The sequence below is a fragment of the Vulpes vulpes genome, chromosome 4 (assembly GCF_048418805.1).
Source record: "Vulpes vulpes isolate BD-2025 chromosome 4, VulVul3, whole genome shotgun sequence".
Taxonomy (NCBI): Eukaryota; Metazoa; Chordata; class Mammalia; order Carnivora; family Canidae; genus Vulpes; species Vulpes vulpes.
The window spans coordinates 82,857,548-82,872,018 of record NC_132783.1 but is presented as its reverse complement, the minus strand read 5'-3'; the positions used below and the strand labels follow the sequence as shown (position 1 = coordinate 82,872,018).

At 37.0% G+C, this 14,471-nt stretch overlaps 1 protein-coding gene across 5 annotated transcripts in view; it reads left to right on the top strand.

The window, feature by feature from the left end:
- The window catches only part of MICU1 (mitochondrial calcium uptake 1), a 247,048-nt gene that overhangs the window by 19,009 nt on the left and 213,568 nt on the right, over positions 1-14,471 (top strand). The window contains exon 2 of one of the 5 annotated variants that reach the window (XM_072754994.1): positions 8,802-8,879. The exons of the other annotated variants lie outside the window; for them this stretch is intronic. The gene's annotated coding sequence lies outside the window, so the exon portion shown is untranslated. The remainder of the gene's footprint in view (positions 1-8,801; positions 8,880-14,471) is intronic. 5 annotated transcript variants of the gene reach the window in all.

Sequence of the window (14,471 nt, the reverse complement as noted above, 5' to 3'; positions counted from 1 at the left end):
CAACAGAGAACCCATAACCAGGCTAACACACACCAAGTAACAAGCACTCAGGAAAAATGACATATATTATCTACAAAGGAACAAAGATAGAAATTACAGTAAACTTCTCAGAAATGACAAAAGCCAGTTTCTGTTGCTTTTCTGTCATTCCTGAATTTCCAGATTTCCTTCCAGTATTTGTTTTTTCCCATCTGAAGAACTTTTTGTAGTCTTTTAGAGCAGGTGTGCAGGCAGAGAATTCTCCTAGAATATCATGCTTTGACACTACAGATTTTATTTAAATCCTATGAAGAATGTTCGGCCCTTTCTTTCCTTTTTTTTGCCTTAGCAGGCAGTTGGCCTAGTTAGAGTTAGGCTATAAATTCTGACCCACCTTTTATGGGTTGTAGTTCCAATATCAGTTTGGTTTTCATAACTTTGCATTACTATCCAGATTTTTCCATTGTGGGTACCACACAGTAGCCAGTGGTAGTGATCTATCTACCCCATATTTTAGTTCACATATCCTTTGTTTTGCTGCGTGTACCATACCTGTATACCCTGGATATGAGCTTAGGATATCATACTGAACCTTATGGTTTCATTTTATTGAACTTTCCTTCTCTGTGATATTCCCAACATTTCTTTTCTCCACATGATCCTTCTTCTTTTGACTCAGTCCTGAAAATTTCTCTTCCCTACTCTATCACATAATTTGGCTTATATCAGCCTCCTGGATCCAGAGACCAGAGGATAGAAAAATGAGCAAACGAGATCCCTCAGTGCTCTTGGAGAAGAGTTCCTCTGTCACAATTTTTCTCTTTTTTCTGATTTTTAGATGTCTTCCTAGCTGCAAGTTATTCTGCACTACTATAGGTGTCTGTTTTTTCTGGGGTGGGAGAAAATGAGCAAAGACACATCCAGGGAATTTCTCCCACTCTCTCTTACTCATAGCAGCCTTTTTCCCACTCATCAATCAGAAATAAATGGGTGTTGGAGAGCTGTTTGCATCCAGTACACACATCTGGTGTCAAACAAACTTTGAATTTTGGTATGGAGAGACCAGGGGAAAAATTAGGAAACTCTCTGCCATTTCGGTGCTACCTTGAGATGTCTTTAATTTTCCATTCTGCCTGCTAACATACTACTTTTCAGAGTCTTTTTCCATCCAGGGCTTTTAGTTGCATTCAGTGGGAGACCAGAAGAAGTATGCTGACTTCATCTTAACCTGAACCAGAGCCTCTGTAGTCAAGTTTTAAATTGTTTTTATTAGGAAGTATTTCAAACATATACAAAATTATGAATTCTGTCGTACATACACAAAACCCCCATGTACCCATTGCCTAGCTTCACCATTTATCAACATTTGGCTGGTCTTTTTCATCTACAACTTCCCACTCTCACTGTCTCTTGACTCTAATTATAAAATATAGCTGTCATTTCATTCCATTTTATATGGTCAATTTCTATAATTTTTATGTGTATTGGGAAAGAATGTATAATATGCAGTTGTTCAGTGTTCAGGTATGGGCATTAAGTTGTTGATCATGTTTATAAAAATATTTTATATCCCTACTGTTTCTTTTTTTAAAGATTTTATTACTTATTCATGAGAGACCCACACAGCGAAGCAGAGACATAGGCAGAAGGAAAAGCAGGCTCCCTGCGGGGAACCTGATGTGGAACTCGATCCTAGGACTCCTGGATCATGACCCGATCCTAGAACTCCTGGATCATGACTGATCCTAGGACTCCTGGATCATGACCTAACATTCACCTTTATAAATTTCTATAAATAATGAAGGCAGATGCTCAACCACTGAGACACCCACGTGCCCCTATATCCCTATTGTTTTTTTTTTTTTTTAAGATTTTATTTATTTATTCATGAGAGACACAGAGAGAGAGAGAGAGGTAGAGACACAGGCAGAGGGAGAAACAGACTCCATGTAGGAAGCTCGATGTGGGACTCGATCCTGGGACTCCAGGATCACGCTCTGGGCTGAAGGCAGACACCCAACTGCTGAACACCCAGGCATCCCCCTAATGGTTTTAAAAATATTTTTACTGATACATATTTTTTTGTTCTATACAATATTCTTTTGAACTTTAAACTTTATAAAGTGATAATCTGTAGTTATGTTATTTAAGTCTAATAAATTTGTGTTACAGGACACTAAAGATAGTTTTTTTTTGTGACCTTCAACTCTTTGTTCAAGTGATTTTTTTAAGCTGTTACAGAAACTAATATTTAATAGCTTTAGAACTACATATGATAAACATTATTTGTGTGTGATGTGTTGTTGTCTTGCCAATAGGTTCATTGAGTTCTAGCTTAAAAGTCTTAGAAGCTTAAAAAATGCATTTTCACTTTTGACAATAGCCATTCTAATAGATGTGAAGTGATATCTCATTGTTTTGATTTTCCTTTCCCCAGTGACTAATGATATTGAACATCTTCTCATGCACTTACCATTTGTATATGTCATTAGAGAAACATTTATTCAAGTCATTTGCCCATTTTTAAATTGGATTGCTCTTTTTTGTTGAGTTATAGGAGTTCTTTATATATTCTGGATATTAATCCCTATTGGATATATGATTTGCAAATATTTTCTTCCTTTCTGTCAGTTGTCTTTTCATTCTTTTGGTACTGTCCTTTGATGCACAAAAGTTTATTTCGATGAAGTCAGTTTATTTTTCCTTTTGTTGCTGGTGGTTTTGGTGTTCAATCCAAGAAGTTATTGCTAAATTGAATGTTGTAAAGATTTTCTTAAGGGTTTTTTAGTTTAGTTTTTTTTTTTTGTTTGTTTGTTTTTTAGTTTAGATGTTATGTTTAGGTGTGTGGCCAATTTTGAGTTAATTTTTGTATATGGTGTAAAGTAAGAGTCCAGCTTCATTCTTTTGCATCTGGACATACAGTTTTCCCAGCACTGTTTGTTTTAAAGATTTTATTTACTTATTCATGAGAGACACAGAGAGAGAGAGAGGCAGAGACACGGGCAGAGGGGAAAGCAGGCTCCATGCAGGGAGCCTGACATGGGACTCAATCCCGGGACTCCAGGATCAGGCCCTGGACCCAAGGTAGGCACTAAACCACTGAGCCACCCAGGGGTCCCTCCAGCAGTGTTTGTTGAAAAGAAGTCCTTTTCATGTTGAATGGACTTGGCACTCTTGCTGAAAATCAGTTGACCATATATGTGGTTTATTCCTAGGCTTTTGTTTTATTCCATTGGATTATGTATCTGTCTTTATGCCAGGTCCAGTGTTTTTCTTGCTGTTGCTTTGCATTATGTTTTGAAATCAGAAAGTAGGAATCTCCCAACTTTGTTCTTCTTTCTCAAGATGTTTTTTGGCTATTTGGGGTCCTTTGAGATTTCAGATGAATTTTTAAAGATTTTTTTTTCTAGGTGCCATTTTAGAGTCACAGCAAAATTGAAGAGAAGGTACAGAGATTTTTCCATATACCCTCTGCTCTACATGGGCATGGCCTTCCCCATTATCAATTTCCCCCACAAAAGTGGTAGATTTATTACTGTTGGCAAACCTATTGATACATCATAATTGACCGAAGTCCGTAGTTTACATTATGGTTCACTCTTGGTGTTGTACATTTTATAGATTTGGACAAATGTATAATGACATGTGTTCATTATTATGGTATAACAGAGTATTTTTACATCCTAAAAATCCTCTATGCTTTGCCTATTTATTCTTTCTCCTGTCCCAGCCTTTGTCAACCTATGATCTTTCCATTGTCCCTACAGTTTTGCCTCTTCTAGAATGTCATATAGTGGGAATCAACAGCGTGTAGCCATTTCAGATTGGCTTCTTTCACATAGTAACATGCTTTTAAGGTTTCTCCAAGTTTTCTCATGAACTGATAGCTCATTTCTTTTTAGTGCCAATAACAAGTAGAGAGCCTCTCTGGCATACATGTAGCACCACTTTAGCTAACTAGTAGGGATCTTCTGGCACACAGAGGGTGCCACTTTAGGTAACTACTCTATGACCTTGCCACCATGCCCCTTGCTCCATAAAAGGTGAGAATTAAGGTCCAAATAGAGCTGGAAGATGGGAACAGAAAATAGTGGTAAAGAATACCTGCTTACTGCCTGGATTGTTTGTCCCCTGATCCTCCCTGTCATGTAAGTTACTCTGAATAAAATGCTGTGTAAGCAGTATGTAGTGACTTGATTCATTTTTTGGTATTGAAGGGTCTTCTCAGTCTGGAGGATACATTACTGACTCTCCTCCATGTTCTAACATTCACCTTTATAAATTTCTATAAATAATGAATGAGGGTTCCTATAGGTCCATATCCTCCCCAGCGTTTGTTATTGTCAGTGTTCCACATTTTGGTCCTTGTAATTGTTGGGTATTGGTATCTCAGTATTTAGATTTACATTTCCTTGAGGACATGGAGCATCTTTCTTTCTTTCTTTCTTTCTTTCTTTCTTTCTTTCTTTCTTTCTCTCTTTCTTTCTTTCTTTCTCTCTCTCTCTCTCTCTTTCTTTCTTTCTTTCTTTCCTTTCTTTTTTAAGATTTTTATTTATTTATTCATGAGAGAGGCAGAGACATAGGAAGAGGGAGGAGAAGCAGGCTCCATGCAGAGAGTCTGATGTGGGACTCGATTCAGGGATCACACCCTGAGCCAGGGGCAGACGCTCAACCACTGAGCCACTCAGGCATCCCTGGAATGCTTATCCCTTTCTATATGCTTATTTGCCATCCGTATATCTTCTTTGGTGAGGTGTCAATTCCATATAAATTTTAGGATGGAATTTTGTGTTTCTTTTAAATGATAGAGTTGAGTTTTTTATTTTCATTTTTTAATTTTTTAAAAGATTTCATTCATTTATTTGACAGAGAGCACAAGCAGGGGGAGCAGCAGGCAGAGGCAGAAGGAGAAACACGCTCCTTGTTCAGTAGGGAGCCTGATGAGGGGCTCGATACCAGGACCCTGGGATCATGACCCAAGCTTAAGGCAGATGCCCAACCAACTGAGACACCCAGGCACCCTAGAGTTTTTTTTAAAGAAGAAACCACATATACCCCCATTTCCTAGTTTTCTTCCTTATGTGCTTTAAGGAAATCTTTTTGTCCCTGTTCAGTTTTTTTTTTTTTTTTTTTTTTTTTTATTTATGATAGTCACAGAGAGAGGGAGAGGCAGAGACACAGGCAGAGGGAGAAGCAGGCTCCATGCACCGGGAGCCCAATGTGGGATTCGAACCCCGGGGCTCCAGGATTGCGCCCTGGGCCAAAGGCAGGCGCCAAACCGCTGAGCCACCCAGGGATCCCTAGTGTTTTGATTCTTAATTTTTTTTTTATGTGGGCTGTTTATTTTTGTAATGGATGAATTTCTATCATTTGCTCTTCTTGTTTTTTCTTGTTAAAAGATAACAAAGCAAGAAGTACAGATTTCTAGAAAGGGATTTCAATGGGATTTAATTAAGAGATTAAAGTATTTGGAGAGTATAATGAAATCTGACAAGTGCTTTTTCACATATCTTTTAAGGTGACAACAGAGGTCACTTATTGAAGTTACTAGGCAAGCAAATTGAAGGAAGAAGGAAGAAAGAAACTATTTACATGTCTTGCTTATTACACCTTAAATGTCATCTGTTAAATTCAGAATCAGAATTTTTATTACCTTTAATATTTGAAATTTTATTAAAAAATGAAGAGAATAAGGAAGCCTCATTGTATCATATGGTTGATAAAGTAATTAAAGTGGAGTTGAAAATATTTCAGACAACAAAGAGCATAGGCTAGGAAAGTAGAATATCGTGATTTTTAATATCAATTTAATTACTTATCAGGAAAATTAATGCTCTGATTTACATTTTTATAACAAATTTATTGAGATATAACTCACAGACCATGTAAGTCACCTATTTAAAGTATGCAACTTAGTGACTTTTAGTATATTAACAGATATGTGTGACCATCACCAGAATCAATTTAGAATTGATGAAAATAAAATTTTCATATCCCAGAAAGAACCTCTTAGCCTTTAGCACTTACTCCCTATTTCCTCCTAACACCCCCCCCACCTACTAATCTACTTTCTGTCTGACATTTCTTTTTTCTTTTTCTTTTCTTTTTTTGAGAGAGAGAGAGAGAGAGAGCATGAGCAGGGTAGTGGTAGGGAGAGAGGGAGAGGGAGAGAACATCCTAAGCATGCTTCATACCAGTGCAAAGCCCAGTGCGGGGTTTGATTTCACAACTCTAAGATTGTGGTCTGAGCCCAAATCAAGTCAGATGCTTAATTGAGCCACCCAGGTGCCCCTATTTTGGACATTTCTAATGTGCATTTTTAAAAGATTGCTCTGGAAAAAAGAAATTCATCTGGCTAATGTACAAAATGAAAGCAAAGAGTCCACTTGGGAGATGCTTGCAGAAATCCAAGCATGATAGGATGGTGATACCTATAGACTTGGCTGTTAGCAGTGGAGATAGAAGTTTATAGATTAGAATATTGTTTAGAAAACTGTGACTTTATTTTTTAAAGATTATTTATTTATTTATTTGACAGAGAGAGAGAGCGAGCTAGAGAGCGAGCAAGTAGGCAGAGGGAGAGGGAGAAGCAGGCACTCACCGAGCAGGGAGCCCAGTGTGGGGCTTGATCCCAGGACTCCAGGATTATAACCCAGGCTGAAGGTAGATTCTTAACCAACTGAGCCATTCAGGTTGCCCTTAGAAAACTGTGACTTAAATAGTTTGAAGTAATTTCTTTTTTAAAAAATAGATTTCATTTATTTGAGAGAGGGAGAGCACAGGTGGGGGGCGGGGGGGGGGCAGAGAGAGAGGGAGAAGCAGGCTCCCTGCTAAGGGCAAGTGGGGACTCCATCCGCGGACTCCAGGATCATGACCTATGCCGAAGGCAGCTGCTTAACTGACTCAGCCACCCAGATGCCTCTGAAATAATTTCTTTTGATAGAAGAATGTTTAGTATTTAAATAGAGATCATAATATACAGAGTAATGATTTTACTCTTAATGAAAGGCTTTGGATGCTACAAAGAAAGCAGAAAAGTCTTACGTCCAGTATGCGAGGAAATGTTTATGAGTTGAATATGCATTGGGTTTTCAAATCTCTGAAGCTTACATTGTAGTATGGCTTTCCCTACCTCAGATCAGATTGAGCCTGCTGTTGGAAAAGTCTAAAGTGGTGAAGTGTGTACTTAGTTTATTTCTTAGTAGACTAGACTATATATTTTGTTTTAATGGCTGATATCATATAAATGATATGGCTTTTTGGCTTTAGCAGGTAGAACAAGCATTCAAGGTCAAAGTAACAAATTTATGATAATATATAAAAATTATTCTCAGTCTTATAAAAGGGATAATTTTTATATTTTATTTTATATATTTTATTTTATATATTTTAATATATAATATATATTTATATTTTACATAAATATCCCATTTGTAAGACCGAGAATAATTTTTATATTTTATTTTATATATTTTATTTTATTTTATATATTTTAATATATTATATATATTTATATTTTATATAAATATCCCATTTATAAGATTGAGAATAATTTTTTTCTAAATGACATCTACCTTTTATTTATAATTATTTATAATAATTTTTAAAGGCCTTTTGACTGAGATATGAGTTCCTTTCTGGCCTTTACCTTGTGTGTTCTTTTTTTTTTTTTAATTTATTTATTTATTCATGAGAGAGAGAGAGAGGCAGAGACATAGGCAGAGGGAGAGGCAGGCTCCCCATCGAGGTGTCCAATGCAGGACTTGATGCCAGGACTCCAGGATCATGACCTAAGCCGAAGGCAGACGCTCAACTGCTGAGCGACCCAGACATCCTTACCTGTGTGTTCTTAGAGCTACTTAATATTTCCTAAATATATTTTCATCATCTGAAATGGGTAGAAGTAGAGAATTTAAAGCAGTCACTAGGGGAAAAACAAACATTCTGAGAGAACTACCTCTCAAAACACAAAATGATCATTTAATGATTTAATGGGTATGTGAAAGAAATAGTTTATTACTATTTTTAAAGGTTTATTTATTTATTTTAAAGAGAGAGTGCATGCACTAGTGGGGAGGGGGCAGAATGAGAGGGAGAAAGAAACTTAAGCAAACTCTGCACTGAGCATGAAGCCTGACACAGGGCTTCATCTCATGACCCTGAGATTACAACCTGAGCCAAAATTAAGAGTGAAATGCTTAATCAACTTTGCCACCCAGGAGCCCCAGAAACGGATTAGTTTTATACTATTTTAAACTGCCTAGAGCTTAGCAAGCAAATTAATTGCTTTACTACGTTATTTAAATTTGAATTTAAGCAAAACGTGACAGAGATGAGAAAAATAAAATACTATCTATATTAAGTATAGATATAGAAATATTAAATGAAATAGAATTTTAAAATATTTTAAAAATGGAAAATACAGTAAGATTGACTTAGACTTTGCTATGTATTTCTTTGAGTGTTAGCACATGTATAGATTTGTGTGACTTGGGATGCCCGGGTGGCTCAGTGGTTGTCTGCCTTCAGCTCAGGGCATGATCCCGGAGTTCCGGGATCACGTCCCGCATCAGGCTCTCCACTGGGAGCCTGCTTCTCCCTCTGCCTGTGTGTCTGCTTCTCTCTCATGAATAAATAAATTAATTAATCTTAAAAAAAAAAAGATTTGTGTGACTGTCCCACACACAATATAGAGTATCTGTCAGGATACAGGCTATCACCTCCAAAATTTATGTGTGGTTCTGTTGTAATCAAATCTTCTACCTACCTGTAACTTCTGGTAGTCTGATCCGTTCTCCATCACTATTCTTTTACTTTTCCAGAATATCAGATAAAAGCATGTAACCTTTTGAAACTGCTTTCATCATCAGTGTAATACCTTTCAGATTCTTCTTGAGCATGTAAGTAATTTACTCCTGATTGATTACTGCGTAGTTTTCCATTATATGGATATACTGGAGTTTGTTTATCCATGCAACATTTGAAAGTCATTTAGATTATTTTATAATTTTATTATTTAGTCATTTAGGTTATTTACAATTTTGGTAATTATGAATAAAACTGTGAACATTTCAGGTACGGAAATGTACAGATTTTTGTGCAAACTTTAGTTTTCATCTCTAGAGTATCTAGGAAGGCTTCATCTTTCATTCCCTCCAATCATGGATAAGTGTTACAGTTGCTCTGTATCTTTGATATTGTCAGATATTGTTGGCTTTAGTGTTTTTTTTTGTTTTGTTTTGTTTTGTTTTTAGCCATTCTGTTGGTATATAGTAGTATCTCATTGTGTTTTTTTTTCATTGTGGTTTTCATGATCATTTTTCTAATAGCTAATGATGTTGATCATCTTTGCAAGTGCTAATTTACCATTTATGTATCTTATTTGATGATGTGTCTGTTCAGATCATCTGCTCATTCCTTAATTGGGCTTTTTGTACACTTTATGAATATAGAAAATCCTAGGAAATACAAACTCATTTATGGAGAGTGGTAGTATAGGCACCTAACGTCTGAGAAAGGGGAACTCTTTTTTTTTGACCAAAGGAAATGTGATCCCAAGAATATAGGGAGGATTCCTCTTGTTTTTTGTTTTTTTTTTTTTTTCCTTTTCTATCATCTAGCACAATGGTTTGCAACTAGGCCTAATTTTGTTGTTACACCATTTAGATTACTGTGTACTTTAGCTTGCCTAGCAGAAGCTCTGTATAAGGATAAAGACTGAGCATTTGATGTTTCCTTTGTGCTCTTAGAAACCTGGCCATGGATGATGGAACAGGAAACTCAATTTTTAGGATTGTATTAGTGTTGAGAACTGTCAGTGAGGCTAACAGTTCCTTGGAAAGACTTTTAGGCTTCTGAGATGAATATAAGAAGAGAAAAGAAAATGAGAAAAGAAAGAAGGAATAGGGTTACATTTCTTGAGTTTGGTAGAATGCTCTGAAATGGTTTTTTTTAGACTAATTACAAATAAATATTAAGATGGTATTATTTTAATATTTCATTTTTAGGAATTTCCTAAAAATGTTTGAATCTGGTTAGAGAAAAATCCTGGCCTTTCCTTATAACTACCATCAGGATTTTAGTATACTAACTTTCTCTTGTAGCAATTATATACATATCAGGAAAATACTAATGATTATTCTTGGCTTATGGATATATCTGATTAAGTTAATTTATTTGAGAGAAGGGGAAAGACTGCGTGCGTGTGCATGCAAAAGCAAGGGGAGCAACTGAGGGAGAGGGAGAAACAGGCTCCCCACTGAGTAGGGAGTCCATTATGGCGCTCTATCTCAGGACCCTGGCATCATGACATGAGCTGAAAGTGGATGTTTAGCTGACTGAGCCACCTAGGCCCGCCTTACAAAGGTATTTTAAAAGATGTCATTTAAGGGCACCTGGGTGTCTTGGGTAAGTGTCTAGCTCTTGGTTTCTGCTCAGGTCATGATCTCAGGCACATGAAATTGAGCCCCACATTGAGGTCTGCGCTAGTGCAGAGTCTGCTTGGGATTCTCCCCCTGTCCCTTCCTGTGCTCATGCATGATTGCTGTCTCTCTCTAAAATAAATTTGTAGAGGGCACCCCGGGTGACTCAGCGGTTTAGTGCCACCTTTGGTCCAGGGTGTGATCCTGGAGACTTGGGATTGAGTCACATGTCAGGCTCCCTGCTTGGAGCCTGCTTCTCCTGCTGCCTATGTTTCTGCCTCTTTCTCTCTCTGTGTCCCTCATGAATAAATAAATAAAATCTTAAATAAAATAAAATAAATGTGTAGAAAAAAGATGAAGTTTAAGTAGTTCATTTATCTGTCTTACCTCAGTGTTAACATACGTGTTTTTATTTTGTTAGTTCCTCTATTCTCTGTACAAAATAAGGATATGATGACTAATAGTATTAGCTACTCCTTTTTTTTTTTTTTTGTATTAGCTACTCCTGATGCTGTAAGTTAGGTCTGGATAGTTTTTCATATCTCCAATAGTCTTTGCAACCAGATTTCCCCATCTGAACCACAGAACAAAATAAATTATTTCAGTGATTATTTTCTCAATCCTAATCCTATTGGTACAAAACTACTGCCATTCTAATGTATAGGAGAAAAGTTAATTCACTTGCCCAATGGATATGTTATTCTCTTGTGTAACACCTGTTGAGAAAGATTGTAAGAAGTCAGTAACTATGCAATGTTGTTAACTCCCTACCATTGCTACATAAGGGTAAAGTAGATCACAACTGGTAAAAGAGTGCAAGAAAAAAGGATTGTAAACGTTTTTGTCTATTTCATCCTGTTGGGAGAAATATAGTGAGCAGTCATAGGTGAAATTGAGTATTTCCTCAAGAAATACGAAACATGTATAATCATTGTGATTGAATCAGGTAAATGATGTTTGTAAATGGAAAATATCTTGCATTAGGAAGTAATATTATTTTAATTAGTAGACTTTTTTCCATGCCTTTATTTTTTAATTTTTATTTATTTATTTTTTTCCATGCCTTTTTTAAAATTTAAATTCAATTAATTAAAATATAATGTATTATTAGTTTCAGAGGTAGAATTCAGTGATTCATCAGTCTTATACCCAGTGCTCGTTAAATTATATGCCCTCCTTAATGTCCATACCCAGTTACCTCATCTCCTCACCTCCCCCCCCCCCAGCAACTCTCAGTTTGTTTCCTGTGATTAAGAGTCTCTTATAGTTTGTCTCCCCTCTGATTTCATCTTTTATTTTTTCCTCTCTTCACCTAGGATCCTCTGTTTTGTTTTTTAAATTCCACATATGAATGAGATCCTATGATGATTATTTTTCTTGGATTGACTGATTTCACTTAGCATAATACCCTCTAGTTCCATCCATGTCATTGCAAAAGGCAAGATTTCATTTTTTTGATGGCTGAGTAGTATTTCATTGTATATATACACCACATTTTCTTTATCCATCTGTCTGGACATCTGGGCTCTTTCTATAGTTTGGCTATTTTGGACATTGCTGCTATCAATACTAGGATGCAAGTGCCCCTTGAGATCACTTCATTTGTATCTTCAAGGTAAATCCCTAGTAGTGCAATAGCTGGGTCGTAGGGTGGCTCTATTTTCAACTTTTTGAGGAACCTGCATACTGTTCCCAGAGTGGCTGTACCAGCTTGCATTACTACCAGCAGTATAGGAAGGTCCCCCTTTCTCTGCATTCTTACCTACATCTGTTGTTTCTTTATTTGTTAATTTTAGCCATTCTTACTGGTGTGAGGTGGTATTTCATTGTGTTTTGATTTGTATTTCCCTGATGCTGAGTGATGTTGAGAATTTTTTCATGTGTCTGTTGGCCATTTGTATGTCGTCTTTGAAGAAATATCTGTTCATATGTTCTGCCCATTTCTTGATTGGAATATTTGTTCTTTGGATGTTGAGTTTTGTAAGTTCTTTATAGATTTTGGATATTAGCCCTGTATCTAAAAACACATTTGCAAATATCTTCTCCCATTCTGTCGCTTGTCTTTTGGTTTTGTCAGCAATTTCCTTTGCTGTGCAAGAACCTTTTATCTTGGGCAGCCCAGGTGGCTCAGTGGTTTAGCTCCTGCCTTTAGCTCGGAGCATGATCCTGGAGACCTGGGATCAAGTCCCACATTGGGCTCCCTGCATGGAGCATGCTTCTCCTGCTTGTGTCTCTGCCTCTCTCTCTGTGTCTTTCATGAATAATAAAAATAATCTTAAAAAAAAAAAAAAAGAAACTTTTATCTTGATGAAATCCCAGTAGTTCAGTTTGGCCTTTGTTTCTCTTGCCTTTGGAGACATGTCTTGCAAGAAGATGCTGTGGCCCCAGTCATAGAGGTTGCTTCCTATGTTCTACTCTAGGATTTTGGGAGATTCTTGTCTCACGTTTAGGTTTTTCATCCATTTTTTTAAAAAAGATTTTTATTTATTTTGACAGAGCGTGCACAAGCAGGGGGAGTGGCAGAGGGAAAGGGAGAAGCAGACTCCCTGCTGAGCAGGGAACCTGGTGAGGTGGGGCTTGTTTCCAGGTCCCTGGGATCATGACCTGAGCTGAAGGCAGATGCTTAACCCACTAAGCCACTCAAGTAAGTGTCCCCAGTCTTTCATCCATTTTGAGTTTATCTTTGTGAATGGTGTAAGAAAATGGTTCAGTTTCATTCTTCTACATGACTCCAATTTTCCCAGCACAATTTGTTGAAGAGGCTGTCTTTTTTCCATTGATATTCTTTCCTGCTTTGTCAAAGATCAGTTGGTCATATTGTTGAGAGTCCATTTCTGGGTTCTCTATTCTGTTCCATTGATCTGTGTTTTTGTGCCAGTACCATACTGTCTTGGTGATTACAGGTTTGTATAAGAGCTTGAATTCTGGAATTGTGATGCTACCAGCTGTGGTTTTCTTTTTCAACATTCCTTTGGCAATTCGGAGTCTTTTTTGGTTCCATACAGATTTTAGGATTATTTGTTCCAACTCTGAAAAAAGTTGATGGTATTTTGGTAGAGATTGCATTGAATGTAAGGACTGCTCTAAGTAGCATAGATGTTTTAACAACATTGTTCTTCCAATCCATTCCATTTCTTTGTGTCTTCCTCAGTTTCTTTCATGAATTTTCTATAGTTTTCTGAGTATATATCCTTTGCCTCTTTGGTTAGGTTTATTCCTAGGTATCTTATAGTTTTGAGTGCAACTGTATGTGGGATTGACTCCTTAACTTCTCTCTCTTCTGTCTCATTGTTAATGTATAGAAATGCAACTGTTTTGTGTGCATTGATTTTATATCCTGCCACTTTGCTGAATTCCTGTTTGCGTGCTAGCAGTTTGGGGTTGGAGTCTTTTGGATTTTCCATATGAAGTATCATATCATCTGTGAAGAGTGAGAGTTTGACTTTTTCCTTGCTGATTTGTATGCCTTTCATTTCTTTTTTTTTTTTTTTAAGATTTTATTTATTTATTCATGAGAGACACACACAGAAGCACAGACACAGGCAGAGGGAGAAGCAGGCAGAGGGAGAAGCAGGCTCCATGCAGGGAGCCTGACATGGGACTCAATCCCGGGTCTCCAGGATCACACCCTGGGCTGAAAGCAGCGCTAAACCACTGAGCTACCTGGGCTGCCCCTTTCATTTCTATTTGTTGTCTGATTGCTGAGGCTAGGACTTGTAGTACTGTGTTGAATAATAGTGGTGATAGTGGACATCCCTTTTGTGTTATTGACCTTAGGGGAAAAGCTCTCAGTTTTTCCCCATTGAGAATGATACTCACTGTGGGCTTTTTGTATATTGCTTTTATGATATTGAAGTATGTTCCCTCTATCCCTACACTGTGAAGAATTTTAAACAAGAAAGGATGCTGTGTGTTGTCAAATGCTCTTTCTGCATCTATTGAGAGGATCATATGGTTCTTGTCCTTTCTTTTATTACTGTAGTGTAACACATTGGTTGATTTGTATATGTTGACCCATCCTTGCAGCCTAGGAATGAATCCTACTTGGTCGTGGTGAATAATCTTTTTAAT